At 37.4% G+C, this 14610-nt stretch overlaps 1 long non-coding RNA gene across 3 annotated transcripts; it reads right to left on the bottom strand.

Annotated features, from left to right (window-relative positions):
• Positions 1-205: 205 nt before the first annotated feature.
• Positions 206-14160, bottom strand: LOC121077896. Of its 3 annotated transcripts, none has more exons than XR_005824361.1 (4): positions 14007-14160; positions 1514-1583; positions 1129-1206; positions 206-450 (listed from the first exon to the last, which is right to left on the bottom strand). It is a non-coding gene; the product is annotated as an uncharacterized LOC121077896 (long non-coding RNA). The 3 variants fall into 3 exon arrangements; XR_005824376.1 differs by lacking the exon at positions 14007-14160 and adding an exon at positions 13557-13596; XR_005824389.1 differs by lacking the exon at positions 1129-1206 and having other exon boundaries at positions 206-358; positions 1481-1583.
• Positions 14161-14610: the final 450 nt, after the last annotated feature.

Here is a 14610-nt window from a genome sequence, read left to right as displayed (position 1 = left end):
TTTATTTTATGTAATAATTTCGATTACTGTGCATTTTTTAATCAACTGCCTATGAATTGAGTTATATTTGAAATACTTTCTCAAATTTATTTGAGAAATGACTAATTAAAGATATCATCAAAGAGGTAATCTTTTTTTATATTTCTTTTATTCTGAGGACAAAATAATAAGGACAAGCAAGAAGGCTTGTGGTTGTAGTTATTTAGTTACTTTTTTTTTACTTTTTTTTTAAACATTGTTTCCATATAAACACACAATTAACTGTACAAGGCACATAGTGATCCACAGAAAATGGAAGCATGCTCCTGGGCCCAGGGAAATCCAGATGAAACTGTGGCAGCATATCGTGCATGTTTTCCTGGAAGCAGCACAAGATTATGAAACAGGATCTTCACACCACGCTTATGCCAACTGCAGCATATGATGAAGTTTACCATAATTTTGCTAATCCTGAAACCAGGTGAACACATCTGAGAATGAAGTTCAAGTACATTTCTGAATGTAATGCATAAGGCTTATGAAGGTCGCACCTGGGAACACCCACAGTACACCATGTCTCAAAAAGGAGTGCTGTTAGGAATCACATCTTTGTCTTTTTTTCTCCATCATTTGAATGATTGCAGCCAAGGTTTTCTGGCCTGTGAAATGTTCAAATAACCTTCTAATGGCTGGTATGCCTGGGCTCTCTGATTGCCCTGGCTGTTGCATGTATGTGGCAATGTGAACTTTTATAGGCAAAGTATGCTTAGAACAGACTATGGCCAGTATACCATAAGATGGCAACCTGCTGAAATATTTTCATTTAAAAGCAGGAGGAATAAAATTTATGATATTTCGACAGAAAACTTTCACAATGCTGTCAAAGCAGCTTTACAGATCTTTCATAAAGTCTTTGTTAGGTAAAGCCTTAGTTTATTCATTTGCGTAAGAGTGCAAGTTTAAAAAATAAAAATTGTCTTTCTCAGTAGAGAAGGGTGACAGTTTGGAAGGAAAAATTTAAAAAGAACAGGCATTCTGGTCTTCTCTCTCTCAAATAATGCATTTTTATTCCTTTCACTGAGGAGTGGGGGAAATAACACTGGAAAGGGTTCATAGGGATTGTGAGTGAGTGAGTTCTACTGTAAGTACCTTTAGAAGCTGGATGAATGTTAATTGACCATAGGGAGAAGCTGAGCTGGGAGAAACAGGCTGGACCTTAATGGTTCCCTGGTGACCAGTCAGTGAGGCAGGAGAGAATGAAAAATTCAAATTGGCAACCATGCAAGGATTTCATCTAGCTTATTTTTAAAAAATGTATTATGAAAAGGACCACCCATTTTGATTATGGGAATTTTTTGCTTTGGAGGGGTGGAATCCCTATGACTTCATTAGGCCTGACAGACACAACATGCAAATGCTAAACCATACCAAAATACTTTGAAAGCATTTATAAACAAAATATGCAAATTTGAAGGCCTTTTTTTTTTTAATGTATTACTACCTTGCAAAGGCATGCAGTAGATCAAACAGGTACCTGAACCAAGTGTCCTCATTCACTAGAGGGTACGATGATGTGTTTCTTGGCTTTGTTTCATGCCTCCCCCCTGCACCAAAAAAAAAAAAAAAAAAAAAAAAAAAAAAAAGCTGTAACAACTCACTAACATAGAAACAAAAAAACAGAGGGGAAAAAAATCTCTATTTTAGTTCCCAGCCCTACGGGGGGAAAAAGAAAGACCATATTTCTGAAGGCATATCTGTGAAATTTAGTATGAAAACAGAAGTCGTTTTAACTCAGGTTTTGATAACACATTGATTTAACTAGGAAAAGTGCCATGAGATGGAAAAACGTAGGCTTTTAAAACTGAAGTTCAACATAAACTGCAGAAAAGAAGGCATTTAATGGGAAAACAAAGGGAAGAACAGCCCTTTAATACAGCATATTTTTTTATTATTATTTTTATTTTTTAGCACCATTCCTAGGAACAAGTTTTACTACTGTAGGAAAAAAAAAAAAAAAAAAAGCCAGACAGACAATGTGGGAAGCTGTTCTGTAACTGATTACTTGTAACAATTTTACTTCTTATTGCAGGAATACTGAGTGATGTTTGGTCTCTCAGCATTTTTTGTTGGGACTGCACGCCATGTTTTAGCAAATCCCAAATTGTCACATCCATCTTGGCTGTTTCCTCCTTAGAATCTCTGGAAGTGACAAGATGAAGAGATCATCTCCCAAACTTCCCTAACCTTCGTCTTCCCATAACCTCACTTGTGCCTTTGGCTATTGTCCCTGCTTGCCCTGCTATATTCATTGCAGACAGTACTGTCCTGAGAGCAGTGATTTGTTTCTCCTACTTGGCTGTAAAGTACTTTGTACTCTAATGGGACTGTATAAATAAAAGTAATTAGTTTTTCTGCCTCATTCAGGGAACTATAAGTAAGAATAACAGGGTACACCAATCTAACTTTTAAACAAATTACTTATTTGTAAGGTTAATACATTTATAACATGCACCTCCCTTTTTGCCTCTTAAATGAGAAGAAAAAGTCAGTAATACTTAAAATGTAAAATTGCCTCATGCAGTTCTGATCAGAGAGACTGAGAAAGCTGTACAAATGATAGATGGACATACAGTGGGTAAGCAGCATCACTCAGTGTTGGATTTCTACTTTTAATTCAACAGTGGGAATGATACAACCATACCTCTTAAGAGGAATTGTACAAGTTCCAACCATCTGTTAAATTAAGCATAAGTGATTATTATGAACATGTAGAGCAGGCCTGTTACAAGGGGGGATGATAACTCTACGTGTATAACTAAGTCCTATGAGTCTTCTCGATTCCCCTTTTTTTTTTATTTTTTATTTTTTTATACACTACAGTCTCACTCACTGCAAAGTTCAATGGCAAGAATAATTAGCTTAATTCTTCCATATTAGATACAGTATATCCTGTGTTTGAAATAATGAAATGCTGGAAGAAGTCCAGATAGTAATGTCTTTTAAGTAAATGCTTTAATATGTTGATACTTTTCTGGCAGTAATTTCCTCTACCAGCTGCTTCTGTCTTGGTGGTACTTTGAAAATCAGTGGGCAATAAATCAGGCTCTCCCAAAGAGAGGAGTTTTGATTACTAACAAAACCCAAACATAACAAGACGTAGCACTCTATGTGACAAACCTGGAAAAAAATACATGATCCTGCTATTTCAAATAGGAAACTTCTCAAGGGTCCTCCTGCTTGTGTCTGTTCCCAACCAACAGATCTTGTTGCCTTACAGTTTCTGAAGCTTTTCTGACAATGTGCCCCCACTTTTTGCCTACTCTGCTTTTACAGAAGAAATCCTGTCCCACTTGAAGTTGAAAAGTTTTGTCATTGACTCGAGTGACTCAGTAACTGGCACAAAGACTTCACATTTATATGGTGATTCCTCTGATGATTTTTATGATCTCCTAGCACAATAAAAAATATTCTTAGACATGCTGTGTACAGAAACAACTTGAGTACACTCTATTTTTTGTTAAAGTCTACTCCCTCACTCTGGCAATGTGAAGCCGTGTTAAAAGCATCAAGATAGAAGAAGTTGCTTTAAAGCATTGGTGCTGGTGCAGAGCAAGTGCAGGTTGCTAACACAATGAGCTGTTGTTTTACAGTGCAAGGTCACATTATCAAATTATAACAGGAACGCTATGCAAAAGGATTGTGTGTGTGTGTGTTGAGGAAAATACAATTTATTTGGAGATATATCCCCTCCAACTGCCTGGACAGCTTTTGTTATAATGGCAAAATCCAGCTGAGAATTAAATCACGTTTCAGTTTGTCAAGCGTACAATTATAATTATTTGCATTGTATCGAATGAATGTTAAAGCTGATAAGGAGGCGATCTCTCTGTCTTTCCTGTGTATAACCCCTCCTCCCAATCTACAAAAAAAAACATTATTTCTGGTTATTTTCAGTATGACCTCTCTTATGGTTGACTTCAACTTCATGGTCCGCTGAGCAATGTTGTTTGAAAATTGATTAAAAACTGTAATTATTGTAGCAGGAACATAACTGTGATTGATAGGAAAAGCCAAGTAATCAAAGTGGGTGGGGAGGGAGGGAAGGAATCACAACCTAAAATTTATTTGTGCTTTAGCAAAACATAAGTGAAACTGTAATTTCTGAAAGTTTATTTCTGAAACTTCTCAGTTTATTCTGTGTTTTAAACACAAAAAGGGAAGAAAAATAAAAATACAACCATCATCCCCAAAAAATCCCAAACCTCTTGAAATTATGGGGGTTTTTGTTACCTTCAGTTAACATTAAAAAAGACAGATTTTATTTGCTATAGACCAAAGAATTGTGCTATTTCATGAGAATGAAGGTATTACGGACATTTAATCTTCTTTGCTATTATTTTTCCTTTTGTAAAGTCTACTTATAACAGCTCTTGTATGTTAGTAATTAGTTTTCTCTGTCACAAACTTGATGAACAACTTTTTCCTCTGAAACTCTAATCCTTTTGTGGCTTGCATATTAACTTTTAAATTAAAAAAAAAAAAAAAGGCACCCCAAATTATTTATCAAAGAAAACCCCAAAAGAGCTTCAGTAATGGACATATTTTTCTGTCCTGATTTCTTTTCTTTGGTGATTGGCTCTACCACCAATGCCATAGCTGAGACATCTTGCACATTCTCCTGATTTTTCTAAAGGCATCATCTCCCTCCCTGGTTTTTCTAACAGCCTCATCTCCCCGCTCTTGACACAGGAATGTTTGCCATGCCCTTTTTGCCACAATACAAACCATTTGACTGGCAGATTCCACTTTTACAGTCTAGAGCAAAACAAACCATCTGTCAACTCAGTAGAGAGATTCAGCTGAGGAATGAGTGAAATATGATTCGTATTGTTTATTAGGTAGCTTTTGGTTTTGTTGTTTGAAAAATATAAAATGAAAGGTTTTAATCTCATCTAATCTTCAGTTTTAATATTACACACTGATGGTGTTTGTCTTTTCAAAGAAAAATTGGAAGGGTTAATCCCTGTTTTTCATGCAGATTGCCTCTCAGCTTCTCAGTGGCTGAACTTGAACCTGGCTTTCACAGTCCCATAGCTTCTCCTTCCTGCCTGCTGCTCTGTGCCCTGGACATGGTGGGTTTATATGCAGGTTAAAGCATCAGGGCTTAATGGTCTTGTGGCACTATTAGACGTGTATACCTGAAATGTGAAAGCTCCCCACCCAAAAATCTCAAGCCCAATAATGACAGCACCTTTAATTACAAACTTGCTTGCTAGACTTAGCATAGACATTTTGGTGCCAGAAGCTCACAGGTCATATATTTCAGGAGCACCTTACAAGAAAAACAATGTCTGCATTTTTTTTTGGTTATCGTTTCTCCTTTAAAAACAACAACAATAATAATAATAATAATAATAATAATAAAAGAACAAGAACAACACAAACTTTACGTTAATTTCCAGGTCCATAATGCGCCTTCAAACTACTGTGGTGATTGCCGGATATCTGTCAGCTGAGGCTCAGTCATTGTCAGTAGTCATATCAAAAATGGGCTAATTTAGTTTAACTAAGCCAAAATGCAAGAAGCTTAATCATTTCACATTTGATGTGATTAAATATTTGTTCATAGACTTTAAATATATGTTAGCTGTTCTCTAAAAACTATTGTAATACTGAAAGCAAGAATCTACTTTTTGGTCATGTTAACATGAGTAGAGGTGATACAGCCTGACCGTAGATAGACTTAGAATTATATTTGAGAGGGATGACAAAACAAATTATTAAATTCATTTTGTCTGTGTCACTTCTGTAATGGAATCAGAGGATGTGTTTCATGCTTATGGTGCAAAGTAAGCACTTCTCCATCTGAGAAGCTGGAATGATTGGATCTATTAACAGGCCTTTCATGGTTCTTAATGTAACAGATCACAGTATCCACTCTAGAGTATGCAATCTCTATCCTTTCAAAACATAATATTTTGGAGGGTTTCACTAAAAATATATTCTTACATAGAGCAGAGGATGGATTAGCAGATATGGATTAGATGTGCAAGTTTTTTTGAAAGCTATCTACCTGTTACAGGAAAGAATAACACCTACACTCATTGCATTCAATTAAAATACCCACATATTATGTTTTCATAGCTGGGAAAATCATAGGGTCTCACTATAATCTCAGACACATTGCTATAATTCCAAAGAAATTCCACCAAAGTAAAGTGGAGTTGTATAAGCATATGTAAAACCAAAATCCAGCCCTGAGACCCCTGAGTTTCTCTTGTCATTTACCATGCTATCCATTCTACTCTTAAAAAAAAAAAAAAAGAAAGAAAAAGAAAAAGAGGAATTATAATGAGCAATAATAATTATTATTGCTTAGTTACAGCAATCTTGAAGAAGTAAACATGCTAAAGAAAAAGTATTAGTAAGCAGGCTATGATCTTCTTTCCAAATGGGACCTTCACACACAACATACAGTTACCAGCATCTGTTGTTCACTACGGACAGAGCAGTGATGACAAACAGATGCCAATTTCTTTGAATAGTCACCAACTCTGTGTTTGATTCTGTAGTTGCTAATGAGGTATTTTATTTCTTTGGTTCATAATTCCTGCATGGAGATGAAAAAGGAAAATAACAGTTTTAACTACCATCTTGTAGTGGGTTAGAGATACTAATTTTTCTAGCCATTGCAACTTGCAATGCTCGTAGGTTGCAAGAGAGGGTTCCTGTTTTCCTTGCAGTTGGGTTCAAGGCAGGTTTGGCTAGAGCCAGACATTCAGATCTAGATTGCTCACCACCTTTGGTGTTAGGTAAATGCGTTTGGAGCTGGAGCTTTATAGGAGGCAAGTATGTCAAAATTAACCTTAGGGGAAAGTACTCAGTGAGAGCAGATGTGATTTCATCCCCAGATCTACTCTTCTTGTGAAGCTTAACAGCACCTGATTTCAACTCGCTGCAAACAAGCATAGCAACACACTGCTCATAGGAGTAGCATTCAATTTTATTCATTTCTTAAGTTTGTACTTTTCCACATAATCTATTCACATTATGAGTTCTGTTTTGACATTGAAGCCCTACTTCATGAACTTTGTTTCTGAACAGAGAATGAAACTTTTTCTACTTCCACGGTTGGTGCATCTCAATGATAGCTCTGTCACCGAGACTCAATTGCCTTGCTTCCATCTCCACTTTGGAGGACATCAAGCAGGACATCTTCAGCAGTAAGACATCTGAGGTGAAGCATTGCTGTCTCTCTGACAAAACATGCAACGTTTCCGTTTTTTCTAATACAGATTGGGCTTATTTTCCAAAGAGCTGAACATTCTGGATAAAAATATTGATCCAAATTGTACAAAATTGCCTAGGCTTTTGTTTGTTTGTTTTGTTTGTTTGTTTTCACATATATCAATGCTCCATTTTTTAGTGTTTTATTTAGCCTCTAAGATTACATAGAAATTTTGTCGTACTTTCTGTGTAGCGTATTATTAAACTGTTCTAACTCACTTGATATATTTTTTTCCAAGTGCTCTTGACTTTGACTGAATTATTCAATTTGTTGAGAGGCAACACATTTCTAAGATAGTACTCTCTGAAAATATTCCTAATTTAAAATTGCTCAATAAATATGTTTCTTTAGAAAGTTTATGTTCTTCATATTGCCTCAAAGTACCAAGATTACTAATCATTATGTTGTTCCATTTCATTAAATTTAATTGATTTCAAACATTTGAGAATATGATTTACTCCTACTATAACTTCGGAAGCTTCTATCAATCTTAATCATGATTTTGATGGAGTAGATTATTTTATTTGTGAGGTTAATTTGTCTTAGGACTTCCACATTTAGCAGTTTGATTATATATTTCATTGTTGTTACCTTGTTTTTAAAGTGGTAGACAAAGTTGAACGAATTGCATGTCTGCAGAACAAGTGAACTTGCTCTAAACAAAGACTATCAAACGCTGGCAGATTTAAAGTGGGGGAAGAGAGAGAAGAAAAAATACCTAATTTATAAACATATATATCTAACAGTATCAGTGGCAACAACAAAGCAGATCCCCTTCACCCCCTCAAAAAAAAAAAAAATGCAGAAAACAAACTGGGTTCCCCCAAGCTGGGTAGAGAGCTTTGTCAACTGTCATGCATGCAGTTTAGCAAATGTTTTCTTGTCTCATTAATAGTTTTACATAATCAAACATCTTTATATATTCAAGTGGATGTTTTCTTGTGCACACCTGAACGACATGCTGATTACTGATCAGTAAGATGACGAATAGAAGTCTAAGACAAAAGTTAAGGAAACAGTTAAGGAAGAACAGCTGAAATTAGCTGATTTTGGAAAGAATTCACTGGAAATATGTGGGTGACTCTGCCTTCTCTTTTAGTGAAAAGACATGATGTCTCTCTGTCCATCTCTCTCCAACCACGCTGTGAATTTTCTGGCCAAATTCTACCCAGAGTGACATACATTTAACTGTCCTGTCATTAGCCCGAAAATAGTCAGCTGAGGACAGGAAGATGACTCTGTTATTGTTCTTTCCCCCATCGCTGCCCTCCCACAGTGCTTTCAGGAGGGAAATGCTGAAAGCAAATCCATATTGGAGAGTGAGAACAACGTGGGAAAATAGGAGCCTGGACCTTTTTAGACATCAGGGAATCCAGCCATTAGATGCAATCCATAGGAAACCAGGCCTCATTAGTTCTGCAGCTCACAGAACTGTTTTTCTAATGTAAAGAGGCTCAGCTGTGCAAGCAATTTTTTTTCTGAGACTTTCAATCTGGGTGCTTAGATTGGGGGTATATGACATCAGGTGTTTTGGACCTGAATTTCCTGCAGTGAAGGAAAATTCCAGTGTGTTAAATTGTTGTGTACTGTACTTGATATTTCTAAAACTTCCATTCTTTGTATGACAATCTGGGAAATTCTGGCAGTCCTCTCCTGCAGTGTGTCTTCCGGAGATTTCAATGTCACATTAGAAGCTCTGATGTAAACAGAGAATTAAAACACCACTCACTATTTCATTAACACTAGTGTATTCCTTAATACCTTTTCCTGAGGCTATCAGAATATTTTAATGTCCCATTACTCCTGCAGCACAGAGACGGGACATAGAGCAATAATTTTCCCCTGACAGAAATGCCTTTGAAGCAAAACAAAGCAGTATTTAACACTACAGAGCAAACTCTCAAGAGCAGCCAGTGAGAAACACTGCTAAAACTAATTGCAACTGCCAGAGGAATGTAGGTCAGGAAGATGCAATTATCTGGCTAGAAATTTTAAAGGGTAGTGAGGTTAGCACCCTGTTTTTGCATTAAAGATCCACACAGTTTTTTGAAACCACAACTGAGAAGACCCTCTGCCTTATTTCTTCTTGGAGAGTCCCTGTGAAGTTTACTGATTGATAGTGATATGTTAAAAGTGCTGTGCAGTATTCGCTTGCTCAGTGCTACCCACTTCCTATTGTAAAATGGAATTCCTGGAGATCAAGAGAGGTCATGAGATCAGTGTAAAGGACTACAACAAAAATCTTCCAATAAATGAAATAGTATTTTGAAGCTGACATCAAGGAACAAAATGTCAAAAGCAGTGAACTGGGAACTGGCCACCCAGTAATGTAGTATCTGGACACTGTATCTTTCATCTTAATGTATCCCAAACAATTGAAAATCATAACAAATGGGGATCTCTGTACGTTCTACAACTGCTTGGGAGGTGCAAAAGTAGAGACCTGGGGGAGCATACACCCATGCTATTTAATATGGTTATTACATCTGGCTTTGTGGATTGGCAATTCTACTCTGTTATCTGTGAATTTTCATATGACTTTGTTCACTATGGCATCTGAGTATGTTCCAGTAGTTCATAAACTGCAGGATGAAAAGCTGACCTGTGGTTCTTTTTTTTTTTTTTTTAATTTTTCTTCCCGGGGAGAAGAGTGTACTATTGCATGTGAGTAACTTAAATTTATAGTAAAGGCTGCTTTATAGTTATAGCTCTAATAGGTTTTTTATTAACAAAGATATCCTGTTGTGTACTTATGCTGGATGTCTTTAGCGCAGAAAGATATGAAAAAGCATCTTACATTTGGAGTGGAAGACAGTGAGGGCTCTAGACCTTAGTTTATAAGGAAGTCTGTTTAAGAATTTCAGACTGGCCTACAGAAAAAATGGTATCTATTGTCCTGCAAGATTTATCCTTACTTTCAAGTGCTCTCTTGTGCCAGAAGAGCAAAGCTATGTGCCATGATTTTTATCAAGAGATTTATGTAAACATTTTATATGTTAGCCATAGATAGCTGAAAACCTGCAAATACAGTTTTCTTTGACCTGGATCTTGACTCTGTTCACTGAAGGGATAATGTAGAAAGCCAAGGACAATTTTGATATTCTTTTGCTAGTCTATAGTTCAGAGAAGATGATGCATGCTTAGTGTTAGTAAACATTTCCATAAGGGATGGTGATTCTGCATCAAGGGAACAAAGGAACATTATGTCACTGTTCAGATGTAGCATGAGAGTGGCATGTGGCAACAAGCCTTTTCGATGAAACAAAGATCACTGACCTTTCTTGCAGTTTAGGAACTGGAACAGTTGCAGTGCTTTCATTAAGTAGCACGTCTAAGTCGTGGATCTGATTTGTGATATGTTCAGTTCTGAATACTGCTTCCAGATCGAACATGAAATATGATTTGAGTTAAAATATGAAGTCAGTCCCATTTGTAAGTGAAATTCAGTAACACAAGATGGACATTAGTAAAACTAATATTGAATCTCTATCAGTCAGTTTTTTTTTTTTTTTTTTTTTTTTTTTTCATTTTGTTTGCTAGGTACTCAAATTAGTATTCAGCTTAGAGCCTTTGTGACAAGAAAAGAAATGGAAGTCCTCCTTACCACCAGCACTTAGCTTTTGGGGCCTTAGGAGAGCATACATAAATACTTCTAATGGCTTTAGTATGTTTTCACTGGGGAGCATCAAAACCAGCCTAAGAAAGATGAGTAAGAGAAAGCAGCCGAGGCTTTGTCTACGCAGATGGGTGCAGGCAGTCATGCGTTTGATCTGCTTGCACACTGAGCTGCCTGAATAGAAGCCAGCTCTGGCCTGGAAGCCATAAAGACACATTAATACATTGCCATGCTGGAGCTCATAAGCCTTACCAACACTAGGGCTACTTTTGTTTCAATAACCTCTCTATTACACGTTTTTTTTTTTTTTTAAGGAAGTTTCTCCCATAGTTTGTTCCAACTACTATATTGTATGCTACTATATATACACTATATACTATATATACACTGTTTTAGCAGGATTTGATTCTCACAGAGAGAAAGCTTGAAGCATCCTACCTGCCACTGGATCTGCAAAACTATCACAAGTTACTGTTATTTGGAAAGTTTCCTGGTTCTACAGGTGAAAGAACTGTCAAATTTTCTTAAATGCAAGACCCTGGTCAGGTAAGAGTATTCAAAAGTGAGATTAAAACTAGCAGACACAACAGTTCTAGCAAACAGCTAGTGATAATAGGTAGTTTTCTGTTTAAAGTATTTGAAGTGCCCATAGTACTGTATGATGTGGCTACAGGCTCTAATTTAATGTTCTGGGTTAACAGCAGGCATAACTTGGAGGAGCCACCTGATGCCTCAAAACTCTGTGCCATGCCACAGTGATTTCTCCTCATACTCGATGCCTAGAGTGGTTGAGTGGTTGAGCACTGGAGCTTGAGGTTTCTTTATGAGGAGGCAGCGCTAACTAAAAAAGAGCAAAATCACATAAAGGATAGGGAGGATGACAGAGTGTGTGTGATAAAAACAGAGAGGGAAAAAAAAAGATGTGAACTAAAAGAATAAAATGATATTGTCATAACACCCACAGGCCTCCCTTCTGGAAAAGATGGGGAGTAATTGTCAGAAGCTGAACTCAGTGTGCTGCAAACCCAGTCTCAAACTATCATTAATAATCTTGAGAAATGAGTCTGGAGGATAGAAATGAAACTGGCAGTTTTTCAGAGGCAGAGTCGACATCGGCTGTCATCCCATTGAGAGCTATACCCTGTTAGGGCCTGTTAATGTTACACTCCTGTCAGAGTGACATATAACATTACATGTTAAACAAGTGGCAGACGAGACAGTGTGGAGGCAAATTGTTGAGCAGATGGCACAGCCTACTTTACTTACCATTTGAAATTAGAATAGAGCAAATGCCATTTTTTGCATTCACTCTCATTCTTTCCAAATACTAGTCTGGGTACTGCTCAGAAGCTTCCCTCCTTTGTTGTAGCTACTGAGACAAGAGGAATTTCATGGTATAATTATAATATGGGGTATTTCAAGTGCACCACTAATTGTGTGTCTATACATGTACATAGATGTTGAGAGGAGATGGCAGCAGGGCTGGATATAAGTTTCCAAGCTGCAGCAAGTGCATACTTTGAGCGTATTACATCTCCAGATATCTGTTTTGACCTGTGAACCACGTGTGGCTCATTGTGTCACTTTTCTTTTTAAAGCCTCACAATATGTAGAAACACCAGACTTACAGCATCTGCCTTCACTCCTAGTTATACAAGGTAAAAAAAAAAAAGTGAATTTTTCTTTGGGAGCTGGGAAAGGAATGACATAAACAGCATGACAACTCTTTCTCTCTCACATTGTTCAATTCCTGTCCCTCTGAATTAAATTACAGTAATCCCATTGACTTTAGTGGTGTTGTACTGAACTATAATAAACCAATCAACTGATCTCTTAGTAAAAATAAGAGACTTCAGCCATCGGCTTGGGACAGTCTGCATGAAATAACAATTTTAATCTAGACAAGGTCCTCACATTAACCACCTTCTAGATACTGCTGGTTCACTTTTCCAGTTAAGATGACTTTCTTCCTCCGGCCCAGGAAAGGAACAGTGAATGACAAGATATCACTATGTAAAGTGACAGGCAAGGAAAAGTGCCATCACTAGTTACTTAGTAGGGTTAGTGTGTTTGTCGCTTTTCACTCACTGACGAGATACAGCCTCTTCCCTAAGGACTTTACAGGCTGACTAGAAGAGACGTTATATGTTCAAATATCTCTTGGTCATTCAGAAGAAATCCCAGTCTGAAACATGGTTTGAGAAGCCTTTGTAAGGAAAAGTGGAACCAGTAACAAATTCTAGCCTTGTAGAGTGTTTTACCTTCTGTACAAGGCAGAGGAATAAAGGAAAATCTCACCTTCACAGGTGGTATGTTCAGCAGTCACACCGGATAACAAAAAGTATCCTACCACACATTTTCTTAGGTGGAGCTCATGAATCTATGGGCTTATCCACCAGTATCCAGCTCTATGTTTTACAAGGTCAAATAATTAATTAAATAAATAAATAAATCCTGAGAGCATTTGATTAGCATCTAGTAGCTTAAGTTATGCCTATCCAGAAGTTCACAGATAATGTTCTATGTTTGTTTGATATTTGTTAGAAGACTTAGTGATATATAACAAAACCATTATTAAAGAAGTGCAGGCATAAAACCTAATTCTTTAATAAACCTTGGTTTTGTGTTTTTTTGAAGGGCCACATAATACTGACTTTTTTGTTGAAAATTTACCTGTCTGTGGTGGTGTGCTCCCTGCCCACATTTCTTGCCTTCTGGCTGATTGAAGCCTTGCTCAAACGCTGGCCATTGCACCTGAGGCCTTGCTCAGGCAGACAGCAACCACGATGTCGGCTCCAGCTGGGTGCTGGAGAAACTGACAGACATTTGCTCATTGCTCAGCAGCTAAGGGTCAATGCAGCATGTGCCGCCCCCCTCCCACCCCCCCCCCCGGATATGTCCATCATCTATCTTACCCCACAGATAGTGAGCAGGCCGAGAGGCCTTTAGGCCCTTCTGCACAGCAGATGACTGCACGACAGGACCTCCCCTTAAGTAGGGCTGCCTTTCAAGGTCACGCCTGCTGCAGAGATCCCTCATTCCTCACCAGAGATTCCTTCCTGTAACGGATCCTCAGTAAGTGACTAATAGCTTGGTAAACTGAAAGTTTCTTTAAGATCATACCTTAGATTGGCCGTGCACACATAATCCTTAGACATAACTGTTGTCCTGTCTGGCACTGGGAGTGGATTCAGCTGCACCTAGGCTCCTTACCTCTTCGGTTCAAGGAGTTTAGAAAGCAAGGGGGTGCCCTCTGAACCTCGTGCTTCAACAGGAGGGTCTCCGTAATGTGTCTGACTTAACCCGTGCTCTGTGCAGTAAATAATTAATGCACCTTACCATCTCAAAACTTAAGTCACTGTCTTATTTATGATTAAGCTTTGTTATATTACTACATTATATCAATAAATATATTGTTGCTTTTCTCTTATGAGTGAAGTATATAATTTCATCCATGATGAGTTGACCACAAAATAAAAATTATTTCTGGTCACACAGAGTGTGGAAATGTAGTTGTTGAGAGAGAAGAATAATGGCTTTTATGTCCGAGACACAGGAAGTCTGTTCCTGTGATACAGTAAATATGTTATGATTTAGCCTGCACTTCTGGTTTATTACCAAGTGTCTCTTGAAAAAAAGATGAGTGAAAGCAATGAGAATTATTTGAATACATGTCATTTTTTATAACTTTGCCTATTTGTTTGGCAAACAGCTTCTTTTTGCCAGT

This window comes from Cygnus olor, chromosome 1 (genome assembly GCF_009769625.2).
Source record: "Cygnus olor isolate bCygOlo1 chromosome 1, bCygOlo1.pri.v2, whole genome shotgun sequence".
In the NCBI taxonomy this organism is placed as follows: domain Eukaryota; kingdom Metazoa; phylum Chordata; class Aves; order Anseriformes; family Anatidae; genus Cygnus; species Cygnus olor.
The sequence above is the reverse complement of the archived record's forward strand: the minus strand, read 5'-3'. Positions and strand labels throughout refer to the sequence as shown.